Source organism: Molossus molossus, unplaced genomic scaffold, assembly GCF_014108415.1.
Source record: "Molossus molossus isolate mMolMol1 unplaced genomic scaffold, mMolMol1.p scaffold_m16_p_7, whole genome shotgun sequence".
NCBI lineage: Eukaryota > Metazoa > Chordata > Mammalia > Chiroptera > Molossidae > Molossus > Molossus molossus.
This window is the reverse complement of record NW_023425401.1, coordinates 105,643,844-105,669,880: the sequence shown is the minus strand read 5'-3', so window position 1 is coordinate 105,669,880 and position 26,037 is coordinate 105,643,844.

Here is a 26,037-nt window from a genome sequence, read left to right as displayed (position 1 = left end):
GTCATCTGTACACTGTATTGTGTGTCATCACCCCAAGTCAGGTCTCCTTCCATCACCATTTACCCCCCTCCACCTTCCTCCCCCTTCCCTAGCCCCCCAGCAATAGCATAGCAGTTGTATCACCCATCTGATTTTTCACGCAATATAAAATATATCTGTATCTGTGTTTATTATGTTTCTAACATTCTCCTTTCTCAAATATTTTCACTGAGGTATAATTGACACACAACATTATGTTAGTTTCACGTGTACAACATAACAATTCTATATTTGTGTACATTGCAGAATGACCACCACAATGAGCCTGTTTGTCATCCATTACTATACATAGTTGCCAAATATTTTTTTTTTGAGAGAGAGAGAGAGAGAACTTTTAGTGTTTACTGTCTTAGGAACCTTTAAATATGAAATACAGTATTATTAACAATCGTCACCATGCTGTACATCTCCATAATTAATTTTTACATATATGAAGGTCTTTAATGTAAATGTCTAACAAAAGATTGGAATTTCTTATATTTTTCTACTGGGATTGCAAACAACTCCAAAAGCATTATTTTTCAAAATGTAAGATTCTGCTATGTCTAATCCATAGTGCTAATGAATTTTGTGGAGTGTTTGATTTGCATCGCTTCATTACATCTGGCCTAAGGCCACAGAGTTGCCGACTGATTGGATTTAGAGAGCCAGGTGTCTGGAGACCTCTGAATTTATCCCATGCCAATCTCATGTCTTTGCACCTTTCCTGTTGCTTCAACTTGTCATTTCTTAGGGGTGACATATATTATCGACCCATCGGTTGACATCCAGAATAATTAATAGTTTATGTTAAAGAAAAGCTCCTCAATCATAAATGGCATTAAAATAAAATTAAAATAGTTTATGTTCTCAGATGCTTCAGCTGTAGGTAGAAAGATACTAGTTTTGGGGATTTGGGTTGTGATAGAGAACATTTCAGTGCTGTTATGTTCTCTCCCCTCTAAGTGGAGAGAAGGGGAGAAGGAATACTATGAACAACTTGGTTTTAGGTATTAATCAGTTAATTAAAGTCTCAATAGCATCTTGCATAAAAATACTAGCCTTTACTATCTTTCCCCATTAAAACTACTACTTTTAATTATCTCTGTTAATCGTGACTATTAATGACATATCAGAGATAATGTGTCTTAGCTAATTAACAAAACAGGAAATGAAGAGGCAGAAAATGACAGCTCATATTTTACTTACTCATATGGGTGGGGAGTGACATTTATTAAACCTAAATTAAGATTTATCTTCCCTGTAGTGCCAAAACTTCCATTTTAATACATACTTTACCAGTACGCGTTTTTAAATAAATAAAAAAAAAAACATTCCATTGCATTTCTAAACTAGTAATGAAATTAGAATTTAAAAATGTTAAAAAGACAGTGCTGATTGCATTAGCACCAAGAAATATATAGACTCAGGTATACATCTGACAAAATAGGTACAAGATCTATGCTGAAAAGCGTACACTTTTGGTGAAATAAATGGAAACATGCACTGTTCCCACAGACGGAAAGACTGAGTTTTGTTAAGATGTCATTTCTGCTTATTTAGATCTATAAGATTCAGTGCAGCCCCATCGACTTCTGAGCGAGCTACCCGTGTAGGAAGCTGCTGATAGTCCATTCAAGCAGCGGGTTCAGTCATTCACAACTAACACTTTTTTGCTGTGTTGAAAAGTGTCCAGGAAATAGCGTCGGTGCTATTAGATAAAATGTCCCCGAGCTGGGTGTAACTGACAAGCCTCTCTCCTCTCTCCCCAACTTGGTAGCATCGAAATGAGCACACAATATTCTTGTTTGAGTTCCACTGACATACTTTTAGATGCTCTCATTATGAGAGCGTTTTCTTCTTTCTTGTATAATTTACTGGGCATTTAGACTATTTTGTAGTCATTTGGAAGAAACAGCAAAAAATAAAATAAAAGTAAAAAATAAAATAAAATAACTTCAGCCCGGCTGGTGTGGCTCAGTGGTTGAGCATCGACCCATGCACTAAGAGGTCACCGGGTCGATTCCCAGTCAGGGCACATGCCCAGGTTGTGGGCCCGATCCCCAGTGGGGGGCGTGCAGGAGGTGGCCAGTTGATTTTCTCTCTCATCAATGTTTCTGTCTCTTTCTCCTCTTTCTTCATCTCTCTCTAATATCAATAAAGGACAAAATAATAACTTCAAAGTTAATGTTAAAGGGAAACAAGTATATTGAAGTGGCTTTAAAAAGAAAATAGGAAATCAGATCATCCTTGTATAGTTTTATTTTATACAAATAAGTTCCGCTTCCTACGGGAGTGAAAGTTGGTAAGGGATGTATGTATTTCGTCACCAAACAATGGGATATACACATTTGCAGTGGGTTTTGTATCAGTAAAATGTTTATACTGAAAGTGTTTATATAGGTTACATTGCCATATTAAAAGACATGCCAAACATTAAAACAATTCACATATGTATTTTGAGCCATGCTAAAATAAAAAAAAGAATAAAGGATGTGTTTCTCTTCTATTTAATGATAATGAATGCAGGTGTACATTATTAGAGCATAAAATAAATCCATTTAGTGCATGTATGTTTTTAACATTTCCCTTATGAACAGAAAAGATAAAGGGCTCATATCATGAGCAAGAGAGTGAGTCATATATTAACATTAGTAAGTATTAATTATTTTGAGTTAGGTAGTGAAAAGATAGTGGGGAAATGGTCAGATGCCTATTTATTCAGGTGGCGAGAAATGTATTTATCACTCAGCAGCAGTTTCATGTCAAGCTCCTCTACTTTTTTAAAATTATGTTTATTAATTTGTTACAGATGTTTCTCTTTTTCCCCCCATTGACACCCTCCTCCCCATCCCCCACCCCATCCCCAGCTTTGTTGTCTACCTTCATTGGTTACGCATGCATGCATATAAGTTCTGTGGCTTATCTCTTGCCCCCCAACACCCCCTTCCTCTGAGGTTTGTCAGTCTGTACCCTACCTCTATGTCTCTGGGTCAATTTTTTTCTTTATCTTCACCCGAGGACACTTTTTTTGCATTTTTATCTTCAGATAGAGCAGGAGGGAGAGAGGGAGGAAGAGAGAAAGAGAAACATCTGTGTGAGAGACACATCTACTGGTTACCACCCACACGACCCCAACTGGGGCTGGGGACAAACTGCAACCAAGGTACGTGCCCTTAGCGGAAACTGAATCCGGGACTCTCTGGTCCGTGGGCTGACACTCTAACCGCTGAGCCAAACTGGCTAGGGCTCTGGGTCAATTTCGTTCATCAGTTTAGTTCATTATATTCCACAAATAAGTGAGATCATGTGATATTTGTCTTTTTCTGCTTGGCTTGTTTCATTTAGCATACTACTCTCCAGGTTCCTCTATGTCGTCTCAAAGGATAAGGGATCTTTCTTTTTTACACCTGCATAGTATTCCATTGTGTATATGTACCACAGCTTTTTTATTCACTCATCTACTGATGGACACTTGGGCTGTTTCCAGATCTTAGCTATTGTAAATAGTCCTGCTATGAACATAGGGGTGCATATATTCTTTCTGATTGGTGTTTCAGGCTTCTTAGGGTATATTCCTAGAAGTGGGATCATTGGGTCAAATGGCAGTTCAATTTTTAACTTTTTAAGGTAACACCATAGTGTTTTCCATAGTGGCTGCCCCAGTCTGCATTCCCACCAGCAGTGTACTAGAGTCCCCTTTTCTCCACACCCTCGCCAGCACTTGTTTGATGATTTGTTGATGGTGGCCATTATGACAGGTGTGAAGTGATACCTCATTGTTGTTTTAACTTGCATCTCTCTGATGATTAGTGACATTGAGCATTTCTTCATATGTCTCTTGGCCATTTGTATGTCCTGTTTGGAGAGGTGTCTATTTAGGTCTTCTGCTCATTTTTTAATTGGGTTCCTTGTCTTCCTTTTGTTGAGTTGTATGAGTACTTTATATACCCCTTATTAACCCCTTATTTGATGCATCATTGGCAATTATGCTCTCCCATATAGTGGGTTCCCTTTCCATTTTCATGGTTGTTTCCTTTGCTGTGCAGAAGCTTTTTAGTTTGAAGAATTAACATCATGAAAATGTACATATTACCCAAAGCAATCTATAGATTCAAAACAATCCCCATCAAAATACCAATACATATTTCACAGAACTAGAACAAATACTCCAAAAGTTTATATGGAACCAAAAAAGACTGAATAGCCACAGCAATCTTGAAAAAGAAGAACAAAGTAGGAGGGATCACATTACTAGATTTCAGGTTACACTACAAAGCCACTGTAATCAAAACAGCCTGGTACTGGCACAAGAACAGGCAGATAGACCAGTGGAACAGAACAGAGAACCCAGAAACTGACCCAAGACAATATGCTAAACAAATATTTGACAAAGGTGGCAAGAACATACAGTGGAGTCAAGACAGTCTCTTCAATAAATAGTGTTGGGAAAATTGGACAGCTACATGCAAAAAAATGAAGGTAGACCACCAACTTACACCATACAGAAGAATACACTCAAAATAGATAAAAGATTTAAATGTAACTCGTGAATCCATAAAAATTCTAGAAGAAAACTTAGGCAACAAAATTTCAGACATCATACGCAGCAGAATTTTCACTGACACATCACCTAAGGCAAGAGAAACAAAGAGAAAAAATGAGCACATGGGACTACATCAAACCCCTCTACTTTCTAATACAAGAAAATATAGTCCTCAATTCCAGGTGCATTCAGTAGTATAGGTTGAAGCTCAGTCTTGTCAGACTCTTCCAGGTCTGTCCCCACCCCCAGTCTGCCCCAAACAGCTTCTTCCTGTCTGTTAGTCTGCAGTCCTACAGTGGGGGTTTGGATGGTTGGGACAGCATGTCCACCGTGGTCATCCTTGTCCGTCCATGTTTGTGTCTGTGTGCTTGGGCCCACCCGGTCCTCCCAGGGAGTGTCTTCCAGCACAGGTGTCTGCTGAGATGTTCAGTTTTTATTCGGGGTCTGCTTTCAGTTCACAGTGCTTCATGCCCGTGACACTCCCTCGGACCTGGTAGTTCTCCCCCTATCACCCCCGTGCCTTCCTGCAGGTTCCGAGAGGCTTTGGATGTTCTTCCGTGCCTCCCTGAAGTCGCCTGTCACCCAGTGTCTTCCCGGTGGGTCTCCTTTCCTGCCAGCTCCCCGAGGCACCTCTGTACTCCCGTGTCCCTGCCCTGCCTTTGCTCTGATACACTGTCCCTGGGCTTACAGTACAATCTCCCACTTACAAAATGTGCTTCCAAATGCAGCCAGCTTATCATTTCCGAGTAGATGGCTTTCCAGTATTTGAATTCGTTGCATATTTATTTTCCCTATGTTGAAATGAGAAATCAAGAGAATGCTTCCTCTGCCCAGTCTCCTCCCTGAACCCCCACTTTCTCTACTCCATACACGCCGTCGGGAATCAAAGCCCCTCCAGAAAGCTTTGACGAAAGTCACGTTCAGAGACCCCGCAGTGGATTTCCAGCTGCCTGGCCACGGCAGTAGTCTTGGATGATACTGTGAAAATCAAACAGCAGAGCCAGGAACGTGCTGACATAGATACCACCAAACGCACACGTTGGAACTCGATCACCATTAAGAAAAGAGGGTTATTTTATTTTTCTCAGAAGAGATCTTTTAAGAATATAAACCAGTCTCTTAGGTGCAAAGGAATGTAGATCTGATTTGTTTATTTCGAAATAAAAATTTTAGAAGTGACAGGGAACATATATTCTGGAAGAGCTAGATGACAATTATTTCGCCAGTGTGTGCTAAATGACTGTGGGCACGAAAAGACTTTTAGAATGCTATCAAGAGGACGCTCAGCAAAAACAGTAAAGCCAAATGTTACAAATGTACCTGCAACATTGATAGATTACTGCAAGGTGAAAGAATGCTCATATATGACCCCATTCCCGGATCCTCAGAAGTTGAAAATGTCCCGTTTAAGCACCCAGTTTAGGATATTCTGTTTTGTCAGCCTGAGCAGACACAGCAATGAGTCATTTACAAGAAATCATTCCATAGAATAGGAATGTTTTTCTAATTCCAAATCTCAGAGCTGAACCAGGGGTTCTGATGACATCCTTTAAGTAATTTATTTATGTGAAATATTTGTTACCTGTATTTTTCTTAACTCATCTGCCCATTTTCTTTTTATTCATCAGTATTTTCTAGAGTTAATATGGTCCACTTTAACGTTTTAGAAATAACTAATGTGCTACAGTTTAGTGCTGGAGTTATTTCAGATAGTGCATTGAAAATTCAACCCAAAAGCCTAAAGCAATTCTATTAGATTTTGGACACTAAAATATCTTATTAGAGAGAATAGGGCAGCGACATTCACATAGATTTTTTTTTTAGTAGTTAAACCACAGCTATTTTTAGATGCATGAATGTTCAGGTGTCAAAATATGTAATAAATCTACTTGTACCCAAAAAATGTCCATCACAGGTTATTTGAAAAGGTGATTACTGAAATTCACATCTTAAAGGAATCCTTTCATTCATGTAGTTAGCATTCTTTTTGTATGTTCAAATGTTGGTAAATATTTAATCCACCAGGTCTTAGGAACTGTGAGTCTTCTGAGGTTGAAATTAGCATTTTATTTATTTGGTATTTTCTTGTAAACTACCTACTCAAAAACAGAATGAAAGCAAAAATGATGAGGATAACGTCAATGTGAAATGCACTGATTATAAAATATGAAAATACCTTCATAAAACCTAAAAACAACTCAATAGAACTGGAAGTTCATCTAAAATTGGCACAGAAAGATCTCAAAGATAGAGGATGTTTTACCCTCATATCTGTGTAAGAAAGTCCCATTAAACACAAAATAGGTGAGGTGATTAATTCCACAGATTCTGTAACATATAATACACACTTTAAAAAATGCATGCCACCATGGCTGGATTAGCTTAGCGGTTAGAGCATCAGCCCTCGGACAGAAAAGTCGCAGGTTCAATTCTGGTCAAGGGCACGTACCTCAGTTGCAGTTCGATCCCCAGCCCTGGTTGGGGTCGTATGGGAGGCAACCAATTGATATGTCTCTCTTACATTGATGTTTCTCTCTCACTCCCTTCCTTCTTCCCTCCAACTCTATCTGAAAATCAGTGGAAAAATATACTCAGTGAGGATATTTAAAAAAAAAAATGCATGCCCACGAAATTCACGTGTACAGGAAGGAGCAGGAAGGACAGGCAATGCACCCGATATCCAACCTATAAAAGTCTTAGAACTGCCCATTTCAAAAAAAGACCTTAATAAAAATACTCCGAAAATTGACAAGATATGGTCCCTGCCCTTAGCTATTTCTCTTCCGTAAAGACTGAAAGTAAAACTCACGTGCATTTGATTATTGATAAAAATAAGCCATTGTTGACAGCTTGGCGGACAGAATGCAAAAGACGAGGAAAAAACATAGGCTGAGAAAAACAAGATGGTTGATCCAGGAACTCCCCAGAGCAACTTTTTCCCACTTACATAATTTCTAAATACCTGTTTCTAACCGAAAACAAAATAAACTTGTGTCGGCCACTCAGGGGCTGGGTGTAAAAAGGTGAAGGGGTTAAGCAATATGTATATAGTTACTATCAATCCGTACTCAGGAAGTTCCATTATTTTCATTGCTTTATAATTCATTATTCTACTTAGTCTTTTTTTTTAAAAAAAATATTTTTTCTATATTGATTTTTAGACAGCGAGGAAAAGAGAGAGAGATAGAAACATCTTTGAGAGAGAACACTGATTGGCCGCCTCCTACACGCCCCCCTCTGGGGATTTGGCCAACAACCGTGGCATGTGCCCTGACCTGGAATTGAACCGGCGACCTCTTGGTGCATGAGCCACACCTGCCAGACTGTACTTAGTCTTCATAATGATTCCAATGTTGACTGGTGGGAACTCGTCAACTGGCTTCTGCCTCTCGTGTCATGACCCCACCTGCTTTTCTTTCATTTATTGTTTATTTTGGGGACTTCTTTCTGGAACAGCATTATTCTTCAGGTTCACCTTGTAACTTCTCACTTAAACCTCGGCCATCAGCCGACATCTGAGGGGTTCTCTGGTTGAAAGACCTGCTCTGGACATCAGTTTGGTGTTCAGGTTCTCCCAGGCCCTGGTTGACATTTTCTGAGTCTACTCCAAATGAAGCAATAGATGCTAGTAGTCATGACAAATATCATTGTGCATTTATTTACCACGTGTCACCCACTGCTACGGGCTTTCTGTGTACTAATGCAGGTGTATACCATCCATTTCCAAAGTAAGTGTTGCTCTTTGCATGGTAGTGATGAAATGATACCCTCCACAGTTGGGCAACTTGTCCAAGGCCACTTAAAAATGATTCGCACAGCCAGTTATGAAATTTGTTTGACTCATTGACAAATCAGGTCCTTCCCCTATTCTGCCCAGTTTTAGTGCCATAGTAACACTAAGCATGAATGGAAGCCAAGAATAATCAAAGCAAAATTTAAGGGGATGAGGCTTACAGGTGACCCAGGATTTATTGTGTTAGGCATTTTCCTGGGTAGTCTGTGAGCTACTTTGTAAAATATTAAGAAGAATTGCTGTTACAAAATTAAGGTTTTTCCTTTATTTTTCCCCCTTTTAAATATTTTATTACAATTTTTATTAATTTCTTTTTTGTTACAGATGTTTCTCCTTTTCCCCCCCTAGAGTGTTTTTTTCTTTAAGCGTATAAAAAGCACAGGTATTGAAAAGCTCTTTTTAAATAATTACTAATAGAAAGAATAAAGTCAGGACACAAAGATCCCACCCAGAATACAACTGGTCAGGCTGAATCTGTTCACACACCCCATCTGCCTACACCCGATCCATTCACAACTTGTTAGACATTTTCAGCACCTTTGTCCAGTTGTACGTTTTTTTCTCACCTACTTTTGAGTTTATACACCATGCCTTTGCCCCTTTATGCTGTCCTCCACACTGATCTATTATTTATTTTTATTCTTTATTTTTAGTCCCATCTTCTCTTTCTATAAACACATCCTTGCTCACACTACCCCTTCCTAAAACTGTTCTGTGAGGAGCTAAGCGTCTCAGCGAACAGAACCCTGGGCTCCCTTTCTCGAGGTTCAACTAGGCAGCTTTGCTTTCATCTGACGCGTAGGTTGGTAATTCCAGGCCAGCTTTCTGATGGGATAAACGCTGGGCTTGGTGCAAGAAAGCGTACTTCTTGGCTTCCCCACTTCTTAGTATGAGAGGAACCAAGCCGCTGCAGGGAGCTCTGATCTCCTGCATGTACAAAGAGGACACTAAAATGTACTCTGTCTACATCGCAGAGTTTTGCTATGATGAAATTAGATAACGCATGGGAAGGAGCCTTAGGTATTATGAATTTTTCATGCCAACATCTGGTTATTATTAACATCCAGAGCTGGAGAAAAAGCCGCATTAAACGAATGCCCACACGAATCACTGCAAGACGCTGACGAGTGTTGAATCTGGAGATGAACGCTTCCGTGGGCTGCTAGTGAAGTCCTTCTGCGGGGAGCTGCAGAGGCTGCCCGATCCTGCATTTCCAAGAATAATGTGATAAGTCAATGATTAGGAAATGATAATACCGGGAGTGGCAAAAGCAGGTTTACAGTTGTGAGTATGCGCATCACCGTTGGTTCTTGTGTCATTACTTAAGAACTCTGGTATGATTTTCCATAGGAACAGCTGTAACCCTAACGTGTGCCCCGCCCTGTATTTTGTCGCATCTGGAAACAAAGTGTTTCAGACCACCTGTTGGCAAGGAATACCTGATCACACACCTTCCCTTGAGGAAGGGCCCCCCTGCACCATGTGATGAGGGTGAATTGTCCCCAGCGCTCAGCACACCGGAAGGGAATTTTCCTTTGTCAGCACGGACAATCCATGTCTTGGGAAGCCCCTGGTCTAGGGGAGGCCCGAGAATAAAGCAGCCTGTGTCTCTGATGGAGCCCTTGAGACTTCGGTGTCGAGATGAAACGCAGCGAGTAGCAGGGATCTGTGGGGCCGTGTGGGGGTGAAGGCCGAGCGTCTGTCAACAGGGAGGCGGCAGTGATGTGTAGGGGGTTAGGTTGGTTCGCAGAGTAATCAAGGAAGGTAGAACACAGTCCCTTTAGAACAGTGAACACTTATACTTCAGACAAGGTCACATGGCTCTAGAATTGGGAAAGAAGCTGGCGTAGAGGCCACCATCTGTCAAGACGTATAGAACAAAAAGACCAGGTCAGAAGCTCCAAGCAGGAAATCTGACTCCAACAGAGCTTCTAGGTCAAGTTCAGATCACTCAGCAGTCATGGACTGGGGCACAGAAAAAAAACCACCTTTTGAGGCCGCTGTAGAAGAAATCCAGATAATGTTATTGTCTCAAAGTGTGGGCAGTTGAATGCTCTCAGGGTTGTCTAAGGTCAACATAAATTATCGATAGTGCAGGAATTCATCAGAATCACGCCTCATTCTCCAACTGTGCCCTAAGAAGGCAGGTCTAACATCTGCACACTTAACACAGCTCGATAAAACTGTGGAGAAGTGAGGCGGTTTCTGAACAGAACCCTTGCCCTAATGTACTGTGCAACACCGTTTCTGGTGTTTAATATAAGAAATAAAACACAAAACCTCAGGATACCACCCAGAACCAATCAATAAGAATCTATGATGATGCATCCCAGATATTTTCAAGGTTTCAAGACCCATGCAGCTGGTTATAATACACGGACTTTGAGAAGTTCAGTCACAGGACAGTACAGAGTTGAATGCCTGGTGACATGAATAGAAACCTTTCGAATCCCAGAGGACCAGGAGTTAGATGTGTTTGTTCATTCAGAGAAAGACAAGGGTAAGGATTGAGAATTAAAATGACCAGTACCTTTGGATGTTAAATGTGAAGTAAGAATGGTCGGAGCAAGATGATGTTAACCAGAGGGGAGAATCTGTCCCCAGTGACTCAGGTGTCTGGTCTGAGAATCTGGATGTTTGTCCCAGGTTCTCCAGGGAAATGGGCGTGTCCGAGCAAGGGTTGCCTAAGGAACAAGTGAAGCTTAACCTTCTGGGCTCTTTTAAATCCTACATGAACACGTGGCCATGTTCTTGTAAATGTTCCAAAAGTAAGATTTCATTTTTTTTTCTTGTTGTTATAGAGAATTCCCAAAATTTTATATACTTTGTGCCTCACCAGCAGAGATTTACCCTGATTTTGGGAAAAATGGCATTAAATTTATATAGTACCTGAAGGACTTCCAACTAGGGTTGTCTCATGGGAAATTTTACATATTTCTAAAGTTTAGAGCTGATATTTTCTTAAAACATGGCTACTCAGAAATAAGCCATATACAAGCATAAAAATACAATTCCTTCACTCCATTATATTGTCCAACATACAATTCAATGTGGTTGATGTTGCCATTTAGAAATTAATTCTTCATAGAATTATCTGTCAAGACATTGATCTTCTTAGGAAAACTCATTTATTTCTTTGTATCACTGAATGATTAAGTAAATAGTTCTTTTTTCTTTTGTCTGTTACTAAGCCCAGAATTACTGACTTCTAAGTTGCAGAAACATTTTAATTTATAGTAATTGGTACATTTTAGTATTTCATAATTTTAGTTTGTTTTTGCACCTTTTAATGTGCACTTTTATTTTCCTGCAGAATCATCTTTTTAGAGTTGGAGGGGTGAGACATAAATTTTACATAAATATCCGTTCTATAAATGTTCCAAACTAATTTCTGAATTTTATGTTTTTTTAAAATTCAAATCAAAAATACTTATAAAAACATTCATCTCATTATTTATGACAGTTCTCTATTTTAATTATTTATTTATTTATTTATTTATTTATTTATTTATTTATTTATTTTTATCCTCACCCGAGGACATTTTTGCATGTATCTGCAGATAGAGCAGGAGGGAGAGAGGGGAGAAGAGAGAGAGAAACATCGATGTGAGAGACACATCGAGTGGTTGCCACCCACACGACCCCAACTGGGACCAGGGACAAACAGCAACCAAGGGACATGCCCTTAGTGGGAACAGAACCCGGGTCTCTCTGGGCCGCAGGCCAATGCTCTAACCATTGAGCAAACTGGCCAGGGCTATTTTAATTATTTTAAAATGGGTGCCCATTCCATAATCCTCAGGAGACTAAAAATACATGGTCCCCAGTTTACCACTTTGCATTTGTCGTTTCATTTAAAAGTATCTGTTTTTCACCCATGAAGGCACATGGGCAATCTTGACAAAGCATAAAAACGTCAGCCTCTGGTTTGGCTGAAAATAATCACTGAGTATAATTTTGGATACATGTAAGTCCCTTCCAGGTAATCTAGTTGGAAATGTAACAGACAAAATTAATATTGTAAGTAATAGTATCTGGAAAATGATAAAGCTCTAAAGGGCGATTGACATATTTTACTAGGGGAATAGTCATCACACTAAAAATAATCTTGTCTCTGAGATCTAAGAAAAATAGCAGTACACCTCAAACCTATATAATTTTATTAACTGATGTCACCCCAATAAATTCAATGAAAAAACATAGCTGGCCTTGGCTAACTGTGCATATTATAAAGAAGGATGTTGACTTCTAACCAAAGGTCATTTCTGTTGCAGTGTTCATAGATGTCTCACGGTCGTCATCTCATTAGAGAATTGATGTCCATGTCAACATAGATGTCACGATCGTGCCTTTGAGTCATTCTTCTAACATATACAACCAGCAGATGAACAAGGTTTTCATGCCAGAAGGGACCGCTCCCGGCAGGATTCAGCATGAAGGTGTCTGTGTGTCTTACTCCAGGACACACGAGGTCCTGTTAAGCCCGACATAGAACTGAGTCTGAAGATGCTTAGCAGAGAGTAGCTTGGCATGCACATCCAATGTGACCATGTCAATCTAGCAAAGCAGAACACGGAATGACCTAGGAGAATGTACTTAATCTGTGTGCTGTGGATGTCATTACGCACCAGCAGCGGAACCGGCTCTGAGGGCCTCGTTCCAGATCGGGCCCCATAGGAGGGTTGCTGGTGTTCACGTCTCAGCCCGGTTCAGGGATCCAGGGGAGACCCAGCGTAGCCCAGATGTGCTGTGGTAGAGGCGGCAGTTCCAAACCAAAAGACGCTTGGGAAAGACTGCACTGTTGGTCTTTCGTTGTTTAAACATTTTTCTTTTTTCAAAAATTCTTATTGAATTTATTGAGGTGACATTGGTTAATAAAATTATATAGGTTTCAGCTGTGTAATTCTATATGACATCACCATCTGTATATTGTATTGTGTTCACCACCCAAAGTCAAGGTTCTGTTACCATTTATACCCACCTTTACCTTCTTCTACCTCGCCATACTCCCCTTTCTCTCTTGTAATCAACACACTGTTGTTGGTATCTAGGAGTCTGTGTGTTTGTTTTTTGCTTAATCCCTTCACCTTTTTCACCCAGCCCCCCAATAGCTGCCTGTTTAAGTCTGTTTCTGTTTTGTTTGTTGGTTTGTTTTGTTCAATAAATTCCACATGTAAGTGAAATCATATGGTATTTGTCTTTCTCTGACTGGCTTCTCAAAAATTAAAAATGGGATTATTTTATGACCCAGCAATTCCTCTCTCGGGAATATATCCAAAGAAAACGGAAACACTATTTACAGTAGCCAAGATCTGGAAGCAACCCAAGTGCCCCTCAGTAGATGAGTAGACAAAAAAGCTGTGGTACATGTGCACAGTGGAATACGTACTCTGCCGAAGTAGATCATCATGTGCAGCATGGATGGACCTCAAGAGTATTTATGCTAAGTGAAATTAAAAAAACAAAATTTTTTTGACTGCGAAATACCTTCCTGTAAAGGCTCCAAAGCTCCCCTTTGTTTCTCTCTGCTAAATGCGGGGTACAGTTACTGAAGAAGCCAAGCCTAGGCACCTTTGCTCTCCTACCATCTCTGTGACTTTGTAGGTCCTCTCACATAAACTCTGCACATAATCTAGGGCGGGGGAGAGCAGAGTAAATGGAAGGACAGTGAAATGCAGTAGACGTGAGCGGAGCTGGACAGAGCACCAGGCTGGCCTGCAGTGACCAGGATTCCCGAGGGGTGGGTCACTGAGCCCTCAAGGACCCATAGAGTGGGCGTGGCCAAGAGCTGCAGGACTGGAGTATACCCAACCTTAAAACAGCGGAGTCCCATCCGCCTGAGAAGGCTCTTTTATGGAACGAGTTTGAGATACCTAATGAGATATTCACATTCCACTCTTGTTTTGGTCTATTTAATAACCAAACATTGCCGTCTGTAGGACAAGGCAGACATTTCGAGTCAGTTAATACAAAGTTAGTAGCACAGATCAGACCTTTAGTGGCTTTGCGAATATGTTTGAATTATTTCACCTCCCTGTCCCTTCACCTTCCAATATATAAAATTCAGATAGTAATACTTTCATCAGTATTTTGCTTTAAAATTACCTGTCGTATACCTACCGCAGTGTGACTTTTGCTGCAGTATATAGATATATCCCCTTTAACTCATTAAACAAGAACAGTGGCAGGCTTTATAGAGAGAAAGAATAAAAATTTGATTAAAAAAAATCAAATTGAGTATCTGATTAAGGTAATATAATAATTCATATATATGTTCATTTATGCTTCTGATATAAACTATTTAAACAACTTCTTCATATTTCATTTTTACTCCATAGACATTGCCCTCATCCTTTTTAACATAACCCCTCCCCTATTTCTGTGCTTCTGTCCTGAGTGATTTTATAATACTTAGTTGGGTCTGTGTCAAGATTTTCATGACCATTTTTAAGTTGCACATCAGATACGGTGATTCTGTTCATGCCGACATCTCATCATTTATATAGAGTGGCAGCGACATAAAAAAATAAGCCAGCTAATCATGAACAGCGTGGCAGAATTAACAAAATGAGACACTATATTTGCTTTATAAGAGCTATTTTTACATGAGAGCATATTTTATCAAAGGATGCATTTATTTTTATATGCCACTTAGAACATAATATCTAGAAGTTCTGGTTCTGAAACGGATGCCATGATGTTTAGGTTCAGCAGTCTCAGCTGACCACTCCAGACAAAAGGGGACCATCTGCCTTGGCTTGTTAATCGATAGTCATCTCATTGACTCCTTTCAGTCACACATGCTTGCAATACAACTCATCTCCAAACTGCTAGGGATGCTCATTGTCTGGGTAGTTGTTGATGCTATTATTTAGCCGTCCTATCATTGTTGACGCCCACCTTTTCATGTAGTGACCTTTTTTAAAAATCATTAAGGCAATAATTCTGATAAATAATACAGTGCTTTAGAGCATATAAGTACTTTAACATGTATTTCTACACCTAAATATAAACATCTGAAATATTAATTTTTTTTCCTTTATTGATTTTAGAGAGAGAGGGAGAGAGAGATAGAAACATCGATGAGAGAGAACATCGATTGGCTGCCTCCTGCATGCCCCGCACTGGGGATCCGGCCCACCACATGGGCATGTGCCCTGACTGGGAATCGAACCAGCAACCTCTTGGTACAGGGGTCTACACTCAACCACTGGAGCCACACCAGCCAGGCTGAAATACCTTTTAAGCATTAGAAAATACTAGGAGATTTGTGTTGCATTGTCCAAGTAGGCATTTTTTTAAAAATTAAATTTATTTGAATGATATTGGTTAATATAATCATATAGGCTTCAAGTATATAGTTCTTTGATACATGATCTCTGTATTGCATTGTGCCGACACCACCCAAAGTCAGATAATCTTCTGTAACTATATATTTGACCCCCCTTTACCCTTTACTACCCCCCCACCCCCTTCCCTCTGGTAACACCCATACTGTCATCTTTGTCTATGGGTTTTTGTTTGTTTATCTTGATTGTTCATTTGTTGCTTTCAGTTCTAGATCCCACATATGAGTGAAATCATATGGTTCTTGACTTTTTCTGCCTGACTTATTTCACTTAGCATGATACTCTCAAGAGCCATCCTTGTTGTCACCAATGGCAAGATTTCATTGTTTATTATGACTAATAGTCCACTGTATACATGTACCACATCTTCTTTATAGCTCAGTTGGAAGAACATTAGATGCAAGTAGACATTTAATTACATAAGGCCATTAAGGCAAAATCAACTACGTTGGGATAAGCTAATCTATAAGGTAAGGTCTTATATTTTTACGCTAAAGTATGAAGACAAATTTGGTGGATATATTGTTGTCAATTTGGGAAATAACTCTAAAATGCCTAAGTAATTTTTAAATTTCTAACTAAACAACTTTCAACTTAAAATGTAAAATTAAGAAGAAAAATACATGAAATTAAAGTTATTTTAGTTTGATAAAAAAAAAAAAACCCTGCAGTTCCTCAAATAAGTTATGCTCTTTTACTCTTCATTTAATATATTGAGTTCAGATAGGAATACAGTTTTGTTAGCTTAGTTTAAATGATTGGTAAAACCAATGGAGAAGTAATAATAATAATAGCTACACTTTATTAAATGGTTACTCTGTTTCACACACTGTACCAAGTATGTCGCCCACACTAATTTCAAAACAAGCTTATGAATCTGGTATTTGATTATCCTGAGTGTACAAACTATATGAGCCACAGAAGTAAATATATTTCCTAATTTTACATGCATGGTGATTATCAATGGTAGGACACACCACCAGGAATCTAAGCTAGAAAACTTGTATTCTTAACTGCTATGCTGTCCCAAAATTTGTCAAATTCAGAGTTTCATTCTAAAGTTTGTTTATTATTATGCTATTGTGGCAATAGGCCAACCCCACTGACAGAGATTAAAATATTTAATTTGTATAGATTCATACAAGAACAAAATGCAACGATACTGTGATTGTTAAACCTTGTTTTTATTTTTAAATTACTTCCCACTTTTTAAATTATTTCTCAGCACATAATTCTAAAAATATATTGTGCATAATTTAACTTTTTTTTTTTTTTTTTGCCTAATTATGACTAAAACTAAACTTCCGATTTGTACTCAAAACTAGCCTGCTCTAGAAGCTGTCTCTCTGTCATCGTTACCAGTCCTTCTGACGCCTGGGTTTGCAATCTCACCATGAGGCCCAGAGCTGGAGCATTTCAAGATGACATCACTCTTCTCCAGGGACTGAGGATAAACGCGAAAATGCATAGAAAAGTATGGATAACGATGAAGGATGGGAACAGAAGGTTGGTTTCTTACGTTTTCTCTGCAAACCTGAGAAATGAAAGTAGGGTTTTGGATTAGTCACTACGGCCAGTGGAACTAAGTCGGGCCAGGATCATGTAAATGACGGCATGAGAGTGGCGACAGCCCGGCTAGGCTTGGACACCAGGACCCGGGGACGGCACTAATTCTGGTGGATGGGCGATGGTCTCTTATTGAGCCATGCTGAATGCCTCCTTATTAGGAGCAGAGAAGGCATTTGGAATAATCCACCAGAGGTAATTTGAAAGGCAGGACAGCAGAAATAAAAGTTAAAAAAAAAAAACACCACCCTGGGATTTGAAGTTGCTGACAGTAAGTGGTTGAAATTATAAATCCTGATGTGGTTCTAGGCTGTGTAAATAAGCAAAATTGTAATGAGAGGGAGTGTGAGATAGAAAAGGGTCTGGGTGTCTAAATAGCATGAGACACCATTTACAATCTCTAAGATCTGGAAACAGCCCAAGTGCCCATCAGGAGATGAGTGGATAAAAAAGCTGTGGTACATATACACAATGGAGTACGATGCAGCTGTAAGAAAGAAAGATCTCTTATCCTTTGAGACGACATGGAGGGACCTGGAAAGGAGTATGCTAAGCAACATAAACCAGTCAAAGAAAGACAAATACCACATGATGTCACTTAGCTGTGGAGCATAATGAACAAAATAAGCAGTCGACCAAAAGAGATCCATAATCATAGAAGTAGGGAACAGACTGACCAACCTCAGAGGGATGGGGGGTGGGAGGGGTGGGAAGAGATAAACCAAAGAACTTCTGTGCATATATGCACAACCAACGGACACAGACAATAGTGTAGGGAAGGCAGGAGGGGGGTGGGAGCAGGAAGGAGGGGGTCCATGGGGAAAAAAGGGGGACACTTGTAATACTTTCAACAACAAAAATGGAAAAATAAACAGCATGAGCAAAGGGGTAGAAAATGAGATTGGAAATCAGGATTATTCCAAGTTGCTTAAGTTCCGGACAGTAACGAGGTCTGAAGTATGTTCACGAGAGTTTGTGGCTGAACTGAGCCTTGGTGGGAGGTTAGAAATACGTGACTCTCTCTACACTATGCGTTGGGTGACCACATGGCTATTGAAGTTGTGCAGGGTGCTGTCCGAACATGCCCTGGAGGGGGCTTAGTGACGCCGATAACCGGTGACAGGAAGTGGGCAGAGTCCTCCGATCATGACAACAGTTTTCTGTCTGTGTGGCACTACACTTAGAGGAGACAGGTTTGGGCATAAAAGACAGAGCAATGGTCCAGGTGTGTAGAAGGATATCAGTGCCTCTTCTGTGTGTCTTAGGATGGAAGGAGCAGGTTGCGTCATCACAGGAAGGGGGTGTCCTCTTGTACGGGTCTGATTTCAGTCCAGACCCAGGGGTTACAAGGAGCATCTGCCAAGTGGCTGTGGTTGCAGTTGTAGATTTAGTAAAATAATTTCTAAGGCACTGAGAATTTTGGCAAGTGCAATAGAGAGTTCTGCAAAGACTTTTGGGGATATGTGAAAATTAGTGGGAGGAGTAACTGAGTAAATACTACTAATCCACATAGTCTTGAATTTCAGGTAGTGGCAAAAATAAAAATGAGGAGGTGTACATTTTGCCTCAAATTCTATAATAAAGTCTTACTTGACTGTTCAACTCATAAAGGAGCTCCAAGATTTATGAATGTATAGTGCATACTGTCTGATTCACTCACTACTAATTCCCTGAATTCTTATCTCCTATAATATCCACAGTCAAACCTGCTGGGTCCTATCACAACAAATAGATCAGGACAATTACAGAAAGTTCAGGATCGGTTTTCTCTGATCCTTCTTCTAACTTGTATTTTATAAGGACATAGAGCAAATGTTTTAACACAGCTGGGATGACTCAGACACATCCCCCTGTATCAGTCCCATGGGAAGAGACTATCATAAAAATTGAATTTAAGGAGCCTGGGCACCTCCTGCAGAAAATAGATCCGTTCCAACATTTTATTATGAAAGTTTCTCAAGCATAGAGCAAAGCTGAAAAACTTTTATAACAAACAGTCATCACCTCAGTTCCAAAATTAACATCTCCCGGCAAATGCTTTATCAAATATCTACCCATCTATCTATTCCGCTATTTAATTACTAATCCATCATATTTGGGGTGTACTTCAAAGTAAATTGCAGACATCAGTAAACTTCTCCCCACATTTCTTAGCATGTAATATAATTAACTAAAGCTCCTTAGCTCCAGTGTTTTTCTTGGCTCATAGTGCAGCTATTTCTGAGCCAAAAACGTGTGCATGCACGCATGTGTATACTCCAAAGTGCTTTAGAGAAACACAGCTCTGTGCTAGGTACTCTTTTTTTTTTTAATTGATTTTAGAGAGAGAGGGGAGAAGAGAGAGGGAGAGAGAAACATGGATGAGAGAACATCGATTGGCTGCCTCCTGCATGCCCCCCTCTGGGGATCGGGCCCACAACCTGGGCACTTGCCCTGACCGGGAATCAAACTGGTGACCTTTTGGTGCCTGGGTCCATGCTCAACCAGTGAGCCACACTAGCCGGGCTGCTAGGTATCCTTAATGCTATTATATACACCTATCTCTAAAAAAAAAAAAAAAAATTAAACTGGCATTCCTGAAACATAATTTGAACATTGCATCCAGTTACTGTTTCCTCCAAACACTTCTTAAAATTAAACTTTTCTCTTGCCTTGCAGAGCGGTTCCATATTTTAATCAAACTTCATAATTAAAGGCTAGCTGCTGTAGGCTGGGTTTTCCCACGTGTTCTTGTCTCTCGTGGCGTTTCCTTCTCCGACTGTGAAATCCCCCTTCACTGTAGGGTCTCCAGACGCCGCCGAGCGTGGGGGTGCAAGGAGAGAAGACCCCCGGATGTTGGGGTGCGAGGAGAGAGGACCCCAGGAGGTTGGGGTGCGAGGAGACAGGACCCCCGGAGGTTGGGGTGTGAGGAGAGAGGACCCCGGAGGTTGGGGTGCAAGGAGAGAGGACTCCGGAGGTTGGGGTGCGAGGAGAGAGGACCCCCAGAGGTTGGGTTGCGAGGAGAGAGGACCCCGGAGGTTGGGGTGCGAGGAGAGAGGACTCCGGAGGTTGGGGTGCGAGGAGAGAGGACCCCGGAGGTTGGGGTGTGAGGAGAGAGGACCCCCGGAGGCTGGGTTGCGAGGAGAGAGGACCCCGGAGGCTGGGTTGCGAGGAGAGAGGACCCCGGAGGCTGGGGTGCGAGAAGAGAGGACCCCCGGAGGTTGGGGTGCGAGGAGAGAGGACCCCCGGAGGCTGGGGTGTGACGAGAGAGGACCCCCGGAGGTTGGGGTGCGAGGAGAGAGGACCCCCGGAGGTTGGGGTGCGAGGAGACAGGACCCCGGAGGTTGGGGTGCGAGGAGAGAGGCCGGTGAGCGCAGTGAGTTCCCCAGCGGAGGCTGGATTCCTGCAGACGGGGGTCCTCCGGGGACGGGGGATGATTTATGTTCCCCATCACGGTTGTCTTTACTTTCAAAATCCACGAACGCGCTAATTAATCAGAGCACCGCGGTGTTGAATGATGCACGTGAGCGTGCGAGGCCGTGGACAGAGTACGACATCACACCCCTCGTGTCCACGGAGACGTCACACCCCTCGTGTCCACGGAGACGTCACACCCCTCGTGTCCACGGAGACGTCACACCCCTCGTGTCCACGGAGAGGTCACACCCCACGTGTCCACAGAGACGTCACACCCCACGTGTCCACGGAGACGTCACACCCCACGTGTCCACGGAGACGTCACACCCCTCGTGTCCACGGAGACGTCACACCCCTCGTGTCCACGGAGACCGAGGGGTCACGGGCAGACTTCGCGAGCTGGGCCGTGTTCCGAGGAGCCCACAGCTCCTTATGCCATCGCTGTCCAGGGAAAAGGGCCGGCTGGTCACCCCGGCGTCTGTGGGGACTTCTCCGCGTGTTCTGTGCGGGATGATAGGCGGTGTGAGTGGCATTGAGGACGCGCAGGGCCGCAGGCTGGCAGGGACCCTGGGGAGGCTGGGAGCAGCCTGTTGGTTTATCCACAACTTTGCAAGCAGCGTCTCCACCTACCAACAACGGGCCCAGCTCTCACGGTGTGTCTGCCTCAACGTCAGCCCTGCATCCGGGTGACAATCAAAACTGTGCTCAGTAGTTGAAATACTGCTGAGGGGGGGACAGGAGGGGGAGGATGACAGTCACTAGCACAGGAATCCATAATAATCATGCAAGGACGGCTCTATTCGGCTCACAAGCGCACACCTGCTCTGCCACCCCAGGACTGAGCTCTCTGCGGGACTTCTGCGTCTGAATAATGCCATTGCACATTCTGCTTGAGGGACGGAGCTAGTCCTCTGGAGCAGGGCATGGGAAGGAGGGTGGCCCCATTAGCAAGGGAATCGTTTTGAAGCAAACAGAATCAGCGAGGAGGGACAAAGGGATTGGAGGATGATCGGAAAGCAGACCCCACAAAATGTCAGCTAACCTTGATGTTGCTTGTTAAAACCTTCGTGTTGGCTGTTGCTTATCAGTTAAAAAGAAATGAAAGCTCATTGAAGGAAACAGAAAGGCGAGACTCTGCCTCAGCAAAGCACTTGTCTCCCGAAGCGTGTTCTCTGATTCCCAAAGGAGAAAGTCCGACTCTGCATCCGCTCTCACGCACTCGGCAAGCAGCTGGCTGGACCAGTTCTCCCCTTCCTTCCTTCCTTCCTTCCTTCCTTCCTTCCTTCCTTCCTTCCTTCCTTCCTTCCTTCCTTCCTTCCTTCCTTCCTTCCTTCCTTCCTTCTTTCCTTCCTTCCTTCCTTCCTTCCTTCCTCCCTCCCTCCCTCCCTCCCTCCCTCCCTCCCTCCCATCCTTCCTATATCACAGAGACACAGAAAGAGAATAAGTGAGAGACAGAGAGACAGAGAGACTAACCAACTCTTGGGAGAACATAAGAGGGGAGTGGACTTAGAAAGGAATAATGTTCACAGGTTGGAGCCTCCACTAAATCTATTCATCTCTCGCCAGAAGCTTCAGCTCTATCTCATACCGCTGTGTGCGCACTACCTGCACTTTCTCTTTCAAAGGGAATTACCGAGGGCCCTTTAATATGCCAGACTGCTCAGATAGGAGGAGAGTAATTTTTAAGAATTAGAGGTCAAGCTATGAAATGATAGAGACGGGCTAGCGTGGAGTTGAGCTTCAGATGTAAAGTTATGATATGCTTTCATTTTCAATTTTTTTTTTCTTTATTGCTGTTAGAAAGAGAGAGGAAGGGAGAGGAAGAGATAGAAACATCATCGATGAGAGAGAACATCGATTGGCTACCTCCTGCATGCCCCCCACTGGGGATCAGGCCCACAACCTGGGCATGTGCCCTGACCGGGAATCAAACTGGCGACCTCTTGGTGCCTGGGTCGACGCTCAACCACTGAGCCACACCAGCCGAGCATATGTTTCCATCTTCAAAGTTCTTCTGTGTCAACCACACAGAATAAAAATATCTATTACAAGGTCTCTCTTTGAGAGATGGAGAAAGGGGTCAGGGAGCTGATGAAAACATTTTAAAAAGAAACTTTTCTAAAGATATGTAAGAGGAGTTTCACAGAAACCATTCCTGCCTGAACCCTGATGGATTAAGAAATAAAAACAGCCCTGGCCAGTTTTCTCAGTGGTTAGAGCATCAGCCTGTGGTCCAGAGAGACCCGGGTTCAGTTCCCACAAAGGGCACGTACCTCGGTTGCAGTTTGTCCCCGGCCCTGGTTGGGTTGTGCGGGTGGCAACCACTCAATGTGTCCCTTTCACGTGGATGTTTCTCTCTCTCTCTCTCCCTCCCACTCTATCTGAACAAAATATCAAAAAATGTCCTCGGGTGAGGACTAAAAAAAAAAAGAAAGAAAAACAAATGACAAATATTCTGGACTATGTGAGAGAGTATCCCAGTGATGGAAAAGATTCCTTTATTTGTACGAAATTTCTGTCTCCTGCATCCGTGTCAGAAATATGGATACAACTTCAGCTGCTTGGGTCTGGCAAACACCACCAGCTGGAGTTGGCACTGGGATCAGACCTGCTGTGCCCACTCGGGGCTGGGGAAAGACTTACTGGTGAGGGGCAGTGCATACTAGCAAAGGCATCAGTCTATCTCTTATATTAATGTTAACTTGTCTTTAGTGTTTATTGTTAAAGTTATTTATTGTATTACTGCATCTTTAATGAGGCATTACCTAGGCCAAAGAAATCTAAATTACTTTGACTCTGAACACACACAGCTCTCTGAAATTTATGCAAAGTGGTATCAGTCGCTTTTGGGAGAGAACATCAGAAAGATTAAACGTATAATCTTATACTTTATATCAGAAATGATATTTATTCACTAGAGTCTCCTATTACACGAGTGTGGAAAGATGTAAGGGCTATTATTGGGCGTTAAGCAACATCTCGCATATTTTCTGAAAGAGTGAACGATGAATATATTTTAATTCTGTACCTTATTCAATTCCCATTGCTGTAAATTAATGTACACAAAATTTGACAATTAGTCTCTTGAGCTTCTGTTTTGTAGTCTGTAGTGAGTCAGTGCTTCTGGGAGGACACAAACACCGCACTTCCAGCATTTGCAGCCAGGAGGCGCTGTGTTACCCTTCGGCTTTGTAACATTCAAGGTCCCTACTTTTTATGGCCCATTGTTCAGTTCCTCATGGAAAATGTCCTGGAGAAATACAATAAAAACGTTGAAGACAGTGTTTCCTGTTTGCAAAAAGGCTAAAATGAAAAGGAAAATGGAAGAAAAGAACAAATACTGAACAGATGTTGCCAGATTTCTGCAAGATATTCCACACTCGAGGGCTGCCACCGTGAATTCAGGGAGATACGTTTCCATAGACTAGTAAAAACCACGGAAGCCTATCTGCCTGCAGTTCGGGGATTCAAAGCTATCTTGAGCCAATATAATTAACTATTAAAATATGATGCATTGGAAACAGAGGCAAACACTGTGCATGAAAATTCAGAACACAACTTTTTAAAGGTGACGATGAACAGAAACCATGCAGAAGATGTTTTCTTTAATTAAAAAAAAATTTTTTTCTTTATTGATTTTAGGGGAAGGAAGGGAGAGGGAGAGAGGCATAGAAACATCGATGAGAGAGTCTCATCGATTGGCCACCTCCTGCACGCCCCTCACTGGGGATTGGGCCCACAACCTGGGCGTGTGTCCTGACCGGGAATCGAACTGGCGACCTCTTGGTGCATGGGTTGACGCTCAACCACTGAGCCATACCGGCTGGGCTTTTTCTTCAATTTTTATGCACATTCAATTATTTTTGACAAGGAGCATTTTCTACTTGAATAACCAGAGAAAACACAACAGTAAATCCTGCTAGCCAACTCTTGCAATGAAGTATCCTGCCCCTTAATTTATTAACTGACGCCTTTAACAAATCAGAGAACAATTATTTGGGCATGTCCCACATATCAGCACCAAATTCTTTTGGAATATTTAATTGCTTCTGAGCTGTTCAAATACCCTCTGTTCAAAGTCTTCTCTGATTCCATTTGCACTGGCCCCAAAGGAACCATTTGACTGCTGCTGCTAGAGTATGTAGAAACCCCCTTTCTCCTTATAATGTTTTTCCCCTTCCCTGCTCACTCCCCTCAAATCTTCTAGGACTATTATTCCCTTATATGACTTCCATGCCAGCTTGAACCTGGTCTTCTTTTATTTTAGTGGTAATAATCCCCTCTGCCATTCTTTTATTTCCCGTCTTTCTATTTACCCGCTCCACCATTTCCTGCGCCTAACCACTGTCCTGAAATCGGCACCACCTGCTAAGTAAAATAAACTGTAATGAAGCATTTTCTTGCTAGGACCACACCTGCTCTTGAACGGAGTTAGCCCATCAGGTCTCCTGAGCAAAGTAAACCCTTCCCACCCAGCCTCATGGCCCAAGCTGAGTGCTTACCACCTGAAATGCAAAAGTGTTAGATGCAAACATATTGTATGAAGTATTTCTCTGAGTACATATTTAGAAATAGGGCCACATTTGTTGTCTATAAAATATGTAACTACAGTAGTCTCCACCCCACCCCCTATGCCTTAGCTCTGGTTTTGCTTTCTGCGGTTTCACTTATCCGCGGTCAACCACAGTCTCAAAATAATAAATGGAAAATTCCAGAATGGATAATTCGTACGTTTTAAATGGCATGCTGTTGTGAGTAGCCTGATGAAATCTTGTGCTATCCTACTCCGTCCTTCCTAGGACGTGAATCATTTCTTTTCCAGCGTGTTCCCTGTGTAGACGCTTCCGCTCAGTAGTCTCTGTGATCAGATTGGCTACTGTGACATCACAGCGTTTGTGTTCAAGTCACCATTGTTTTCTTAATAGTGACCACAAAACACAAGAGTAGTGATGCTGGCAATTTGGATATGCCAAAGAGAAGCCATAAAGTATATGTTTGTGCCCGGCGGGTGTGGCTCAGTGGTTGAGCGTTGACCCATGCACCAAGAGGTCACCAGTTTGATTCCCAGTCAGGGCACATGCCCAGGTTGTGGGTCTGATCCCCAGTGGGGGGCATGCAGGAGGTGGCCAACCTATGTTCTCTCTCATCGATATTTCTATCTCTCTCTCCCTCTCCCTTCCTCTCTTTCTAAAATCAATAAAGAAAAATTTACAAAAAGAATGAATACTTGAGGATAATATGATATGCCATGCTAATGGTTAATGCATACATAAGTGATTGCTTATGTGTACATTGAACTAGAATTACAATGATAGGGTATCACAGAACTCTCAGGGCAGACATGGTGAACATATTAGCATATGCCATTT